At 39.8% G+C, this 8,167-nt stretch overlaps 1 long non-coding RNA gene across 1 annotated transcript in view; it reads right to left on the bottom strand.

The window, feature by feature from the left end:
* Nucleotides 1-643: 643 nt before the first annotated feature.
* Nucleotides 644-8,167, bottom strand: part of LOC132665002 (uncharacterized) — a 53,324-nt gene continuing 45,800 nt past the window's right edge. The window contains exon 3 of the long non-coding RNA XR_013551452.2: nucleotides 644-966. This is a non-coding gene — a long non-coding RNA (uncharacterized LOC132665002). The remainder of the gene's footprint in view (nucleotides 967-8,167) is intronic.

Raw genomic sequence — 8,167 nt, 5'->3', positions numbered from 1 at the left:
AAGGCACCCCAAAATACTGAATCGTTAATGGTGAAATTACAGGCAAACTTAGCTCATCATATTAGCTCTTTTGTCTTCTTTGAGAATCACAAAACACCGAGCTGCCTGATTGGTGGATGGTTTAGGAGATCCAAAAACCAGTCCTGGGCAGGCTGTATCTAAATACCCTGGTTGTAAAACCAGGTTATAAAAACATGTTCGTGGGCCCTAACCTTTTAGCAAAGCCCCCAGTTTGGATTTTTAAAAGCTCCCTAGGTATTTCAGGTACACAGCTGACTTTGGGGACATAATTCTATCTTCATTTTATAGATTGAGGGACTGACACCCAGAAGGCAGAGCAACAACAATGGCTATTTGTTTGGTTTCTTTTGTTTATCAAGTGCATCAGTGAACAGTATTTCACTTAACCCTTATGGGGTTTGAAATATTAGCCCCATTTTATAAGGAACAAAATAAAAGCATGTGCTCAAAGTCACACAGCTAGTTAGTGGCAGAATCAGAATTAGTGCTCATATTTCCTGATTCCTATTCTGGATTTATTTCTATTATCCCATAGCAACTCAGGTAGTTTGGGAAAAGCTTGCCTCTCCTTGACTAAAGTGCTCAGTTTACTTTCTTTCTTTTCTTGTTTTCCAGAGAGATGCACAATTAGGAGGTTGTTATTTTCTTCCTGGTCTTTTTTCCTTTATTTATTTATTTTTTTTTCTGTTTTGTTTTTGGATGAACATTTAATTCTGCTCTCCCCTCTCTCTGTGTGTATAGTGGGCTTCCTGGCAGAGATGGCAGGAGATGTTTTCATGTGCAATCAAGGGCGTAGATGCATTGGCTGCCAGCCTCAGGCAGGGACACAGACTTGTCTCCCACCAGCAGAGCGATGATGCGTTTCCCCAAAATGTTCCAAGAATGGCCTGGAATGTGACTAGACAAGGTCCATGCGGCCCCATGAATGGCTTCACACTGCACCAGCTAGAAAACAAACACAACAGTAATTCTTGGATTAGCATGAAAACACTTCCAAAGGGGGCTAAAAGACAGCCTTTTGTCCCTTTCATAAAAGAGAAGAGATGAGGTGTGACAAATGGTCTGTTGGATGGCTTTCTGTGCCAGGCAGAGGTCATCTTGGAAGGGCACCACAGACACAATCGGTTTAATAGAGAAGAAACGGACGCACAGATAAAGGACAAAGAACATTTCAGAAGAGACAAGGTGGCGTCTACAGAAGACAGTTTAAATTAAAATAGGAAAAGGAGATAGCATGGCTCACATTTTTTTTTAACCCACTGTCTTTTGACACGTGCACTGAGACAGCACATATAGCGCCAGCAACATGGGAGCTTGTCATCAGGAGATATAGGTATTCCAACCTTAGTCTAGGTGGCTAAGATACTCTGAAGTTCCGGACTTCAGTTTTCGCATCTGTATAATAAGGCTAATATTATGTACATTGCCTGGTCGCTGTAAGGATGACATAAGATTGGCGGTAGGAAGTCAGGAGGATGTGGCTTGCTGACGAGATGGATGCTGGGACACGGATGACTTAGGCTGGGAACCTTGTTTTGCAGGGACTATGTCATACGGGTCGGGTCCAGTCAATCATTTTGTCTGAATGGCTCTCAGATATTTCAAAGGTTTTTTTGGTGTGTCTTTGGAACCAGAATTTCACATGTTGATTCTTAAGTAAAATCCCAACACATTAAAACAGATGCGTGGAGCTGCCCCGTTTGAAGCACTGGTGGGTTGGTCGAGTTCTCTCCACACCCAGTCTCCTTCTCTCTCTTCCTGTGACAATGCCTGAAACAGCTCTTCCATTTCCTGCTCTAGGAATTGGCTGCTGCAGGCCTCTGCTGCCTTTCTGGATCTTTCCAGCGTGAATTGGGAAGTAATTCAAAGCCTCTCACTAAATCTTCTGAAACTTCAGTGGAGTGGCCAAATTTCCTCATCACTGATGATTGTAAAAACAAATGGAAAAAGCAGATTCAGGTAAATGAATAGCTAGATGGCAGAGTTAACTGCCTCTGATTGACTTAGCACTGCTTCTCAGAACACAGGATTTAAAAAGCACCTCCAGATGCACAGACACAAGATCATTGTCATTGTCCAAAATGCTTATTTATTTATTTTTAGTAGAAAGAGGAGTAAGAATCTGAGTGTAAATATCATAGCTAAGGAATCACTTTGAATGTCAGGGGACCTAAGTGGCTGTGTAAACAATGAATCCCAATCTGAAGTCAATAGTGCCATGTAGAAACTAAATGCAGTTTTCAGCCTTTCATTTTCATAGCCTGGTCTGTCACATGTTGCCCTTCTATTATTTTACACTGATGTGTGCATGTGCATGCATGTGTTTGCATGCTCACACATGCACATACACACCCACTGCAGTAGCAAGCCCTCTATCAGGATCAGGGGCACCAAGCCAGAGTTTCATGAAATTTGAATGAACCTGTCAGAAGATCTCACAACAACGTCACATCACTTCAAAAGCATCTTCTTTGTGTCTGTCTTTAGGATTTATCTATGTCTTTATGGAGATTAGATAAACCTTCAAAGCTTTGAAGACAGAGGAGGAGAATTATATATTTGGAGCCATTACAAGAAAAATAAAGGGCCCCTAGTCTTTGCATCATATTAAATAAATGTCTTAATCCTATGTCATGAGCCCTGGTTCTACCATTCTTTTACTGTATATGTAATACTGGGTAATCGTTTTGAACCCGTGGCTCAGTTTTCTATCTATAAAATGGGGACAAACGATGCCTTGTGAGGATAAATGAGACAATATATATTAGGATTTTTTAAAAAAAAATTTTAATTGAAGTGTAGTTGGCCTACAATATTAGTGTCAGGTGTACAACATAGTGATTCAGTGTTTATGTACATTGGGAAGGGATCACCATGGTAAATTTGCTGCCATGTGCCACTATACAAAGTTATTAAAATAGCACTTACTGTATTCCCAATGCTGTACATTGCATCCCCATGTTTTATTTTAAAACTTGAAGTTTGTACCTTTTAATCTCTTTCCCCTATTTCACCCATTCCCTCATTCCCCTCCCTTTTCTTGCAACCATCAGATTGTTCTCCGTATCTATAAGTCTATTTGTTTTGTTTTGTTTGTTCATTTGTTTTGTTTTTTAGATTCCACATATAAGTGAAGTCATATGGTATTTGTCTTTCTCCGTTATGCTAGGTTTTGAAAAGTATAAAACTGCTATTCAAGTATGATCTTTAAGTTAAAAAAATAAAATATTGTTATTACTTGGGTAATATTTTTTTAAGTAAAGATATGAAGGGAGACCTGTTCTTCCTTCTGATAATAACTTGAGCAGCATAAACTCATAACTAGTAATAAACGGAGTCATTGATTTTCAGCACATGTGGGATTTCATTTAAGATTAGGGTGTTTACCCCAAGTGGTTTGGAATGTAAGCACAATGTTCTGTTGTGGTTTGGCAGAGTTCTCTGAGACCTCTCTCGTTATTTCCCAGTTGGGTCCAGGGGACTTTGAATTAGTCAGCTGGAGTTATGTCCTGCAGCGGTGCCCTGTGATGTCTGGTGGGAAGTCTTGGGCCTCTCTAGTCATGAGCTCTCCCAAGCCTCTTGGGCGATAAAATGATAGCCAGTTCTTAGTGTCAGCTTCAAACAAACAAACAAACAAACAAACAAACAAACAAACAGGTGTATATTTGGGATTCCTAGTTCCAATCTTACCTTCAGTGTGCCTCTCTTCTTGATGATCCTATTTCTTTTCACTGGGAGGAGAGCAATCTGATAAATTTATTTACTGTGCAGGGTTTGTAGCTAAATGTGAATCTAAAAGGAGGATACATAGAGCTGACAGTAAGTCCAAATCCACCCAAACCACATGGTTGAGAATAGGAGACACAGTGACGTCTCAAAGGGAATCAGGGTGGTACTAGGAAGCAGAGTGGTTGCTGGGCAGCTTCATAAAACCAAACACCATCTCTGATTTGTTTCATTATGAGAACTTGAGAACTCCCATTTTCTTTTCTTTTTTTGGCTTTGGGGTTTCTGGTGCCAGTGTAAGCTGGGTTTTCTGTCACTGCTCCTGAAAAGGAGAATGACTGTCATAGAGCATTCCAATGAGTCGGGAGGCAGGGGCTCTGGTTCTCACTGGTCACTGATGAGCCAAATGACCTTGAGCAGTGTTATTTCGCCTCTCTGGCTCTGGCTTTCCCTTTTTGTAAAATGAGTTTTGGAAATAGAGATGTTTCAAGGTGCCTTCTGCTCTAAATACTGTAATTACTTTATTTTCTATCTACTGAGTTCTGTAGATGGTGTGCAGCTTAATTGTGATATGTAGGTTACTACCTACAGTAATGGGGACAGGAGAAGTGTTGCCATGGAAGTTGACCACTGTGTGAGTGTCCTTCATCTGTTTTCTTTCACCCCAAACACAGGAGGGCAGGAGTGATATATTCTGTGTGCTGCACAGATGAATATCTAGCATCTGATTCTTGATTGTTTTAAGTGATGTTCAGGTCAGGAGCACTAAGGGGAGCACAGGATATAACTGGGAGAGGAACGTTATTGCTCTGGGATCTATCTTCAGTCTTTTTAATTGTGTGAAATGAGAAAACAACTCTACTCTGGAAATGTAAATGGAGGGAGTTGACTCCTTTCCTTCTTAAATGGCTTAGGTGGCAGCCTCAAGCAGAGGATGGAAGGGTTGACCTCTGGGAGTCCTGTCTTAGTCCTTCCATTCTCCAAAATGCTGGCCCTGAAGGAAAAGTGTCACACATCCTCTCACATGTCCTGTCTCACACTGAGTAATGTTGCCCCTCTGCCCCCAGCGGAGCGTTTTAATGATAACGGCTGTCTTCAGGGACAGATTGTGACTTGTCTTTTAAAGGAAGATGAAATCTATTAAGACAGTGAGGACAGAAAGGAAAAGCGATGTCCCTGAGAGGAGAGCTCTAAAGGAGAGCACAGTTGGTTCCTTTCTTGCCCCCTCCCTCCATCTCTTTCTCTCTTTGTTAGAGTGTACCCTTCAACTGCTCTGTTTTGTGTCTGGATTATTGTGGTTGTTGGTGTATAAAATTGCTGCTGGTGTGTATAATTTATAAGCTCTAAAAAATGATAAATAGTCTCAAGTAAGAAGAGTGATTTGTGTTAAAGTCCTCAGGGTACTTTTGTAAAGGAATTTAATTTCTTGGGGGAAATTGTCTATAACTTCATGTGGAATGTTAGTTAACTGGTTCATAGCTGGGATTTATTTTCTGTCATCCTTTTTCTTTTTTTCCCTTCTCATTATTGGTTTGGATAGGTTTACCTGGGCAAATGAGATTATATAGCAAAATCTTGATGCACTGGGAAGCTTAGGGAAATAGAGAGGCTAGTTCATTTATTTTCTTACTTTTTTTTTTTTTTCAAACCTATTGTTAAATCCTTCTGAGTTTTTTGTGTTGTGGTCAAGTGCTTCTCAGCCAGGGCGATTTGCCAACCAGAGGGTATTTGGAACTATCTGGAGACATTTTTGGGTTTCACAACTAGTGGCATCAAGTAGGTAGAGACCATGGATGCTGCTATACATCCTCTAATGGACAGAACAGCCACTCAACCCAGCCCCAACAAAGAATTATTAGGCCCCAAATGCTAACAGTGTCAAGGTAAAGAAATTCTAATGTTGTCAGTAGGCTCTAGGGAACAGAATTCAGTATTCTGTCACCAAGGAATTTCTACAGAATCCCACTGTTTTTTTTTTTTTTTTCTTGACTGGGATTCTCATCACCAAGGATGGAGATAGGTAACAAGATGCTGGACCTGGGCCAAATGTAATGAATCCCACAGTATATAGAGTCCAGAGCTTTTTCTTTTTTTAAAAAAACATATGACTACATAAAGTATACTATTATTGTTCTGCATTTCCTTAATATTTAAGTTCAATTGCTTGATTGCAATGAAAAAAATAATGGCCAATTGATATAACTAGTGAAATGGATTTCAGTTACTTGAAGTATTACCATGATAGACTTCTTGCAAATACTTGTCAACAAAAAAATGGTCAAGCATTGAGACCTGTGACCTTAACCTTGCAGTGCATGTGTACAAATATGGTGATTCAGATCAAAGGTTGGGCAAGGGCTGTTTGATAATGGGGTAGGACCTCAGGTGGAAAGATCACAAGGCCAAACACCTTTGGTAATTGGCCCAGTGTTAAGCCTAGTGGTTCTTGTTGAGATTAATGGATTGCCTTAAAAAGCTATGTACCACTTATATGTTAGTATCAACTATGCACATATGAATAGTCTTAAATTCCTTAGGCTGATATTCAAGACTCTTTACCATCTGATTTCCGCTTACTTTTTTTTTTTTTTTTTAAGTAGGCTTCATGTCCAATGTGGAGTCTAACGTGGAGCTTGAACTCATGATCCTGAGATCAAGACCTTGAGATCAAGACCTGATCTGAGATCAAGAGTTGGACACTTAACCAACAGAGCCACCCAGGTGCCCCTGATCTCCACTTACTTCTTACTAATGTTCCTACTTAAGTCTCCTGCACTAGTCATATTTTTGTACTCAATGCCTCATAAACTCAACTTGCATATCCATAGATGATCATATACCCACACTGTTGCTTATACCAATTCCTTCTCCTAATGGTCATTAACATTTCAGCTATCTTTCAAGAGTGAGATAAAATTCTATCTCCTTTGTGAACCAACAGGCCAGAAATACTATTCCCTCCTTCCATGAAAAAAATAACATTTATTGTTGGTGATTGGCACAAGTTTTGTTTTGTTTTTCATTTTTCTGTACTAAAAAAAGTGTGCAGTGAGTTAGGGAACCCCCAGTTCCAAACTCACACTGACAAAACTTGTGTAACCCAGAACAAATCACTTAACCTCTATGACACTCGAGTTTTTTTTTATTTATAAAATAGAATAATATTTATTCTACTTTTCCTGCAAGGTAGTTTTGGATAAAATGAGATAAGGAACACAAAAAGCCCTTTGAAAAATAAAAAGAACTACGTGAATGTAACACATATTATTGTCATCAATATACAAAACCACAATGAAACCCACAAAGTGCTAATGCTGTATATATTCTGCAAAGCACTTAGCTATAGTCTGCACTTAATAAATGAGAACTCACACAAGTGAATTGTTCCACAGTTAAGACAGACTGGCAGGAATAGCAGTTAGAGACAAGAGGCTGGTTAAGAGGTTACTACCTGTATTGATAGAGAAGCTATTAAAAGCAGAATGTGATTTTTAACATCTCCAGGACCATGATAGAAATGAATAAAATTTTGTGCGCTTTATCATTTGTGACCCAGAAAAGAGAACCCTGAAGGCATGAAAAGTCTTAAAATAAATTATTTGTGTGCAAAAGGAGGCAACATATTCCACTGATTTGACAATTTCAGTTTCTCCATTAAGGGTACAAATGGGAGATGAGGTCACTTAAGCAAAATGCTCCCTGATTTGTTAAAGCCTTTCCTGCCTACAAATTAATAAGCCTGAATTCATTTTTGTGGCTTACAGCTGGCTCAGTGTCTGAACTTTCCCTCTTGATTGGTGGGGGAGGGTAAAATCTGCCTGGATGGGTCTGGGAGTGTCGTCTGGGAAGTGGCCAGAGCTGGTCTTCAACGCTCATCATGGAGCCAAGGGAAGAATTTCAGAGACAGTGGAAGGTCCATGGTGGCAAATATAGAGACAGGAGTAGGGGAAAAAGAATAGATGATGGCTAGTGGGTAGTGAGCTACCTAGAGGTCTGGCAATTTAACTAGTAGACATGCCCTGAGGCCAAGTAGGGAGTACTTCTATAAATCGCCTATATCTCACCCTTTCCCAATAGTTGGGAGAGAGCTCTTAAGGATTTCCAGTTGTAAGGACACCAAATGAATAACAGATTAATCTACTGCCTTAGAACCAAATGTGGTTATGTTTTTGCTCAGTAAGTACAGTATGAAAGAGTAGGACAGTGAATGTGAAGAGTTTAGACTGTAAGCTAGAGTGTTTGTGTTCAGTTCCTATCTCTGTCATGGATTAGCTAGTTGATGTGACCTTGAACAAGTTATTCAGCTTCTCCAAACCTCAGTTTTCTCATCTGTAAAACAGAAATAATAATTCCTACTTCACAGGGTCATTGTAAAGCCTAAATGAAATAATGAATTCAGTGCACACTGCACAATGCTTGG

This window comes from Panthera onca, chromosome D3 (assembly GCF_046562875.1).
Source record: "Panthera onca isolate mPanOnc1 chromosome D3, mPanOnc1 haplotype 2, whole genome shotgun sequence".
In the NCBI taxonomy this organism is placed as follows: Eukaryota; Metazoa; Chordata; class Mammalia; order Carnivora; family Felidae; genus Panthera; species Panthera onca.
Note: the sequence above shows the minus strand (reverse complement) of the source record. Positions and strands in the feature narration are given on the sequence as shown.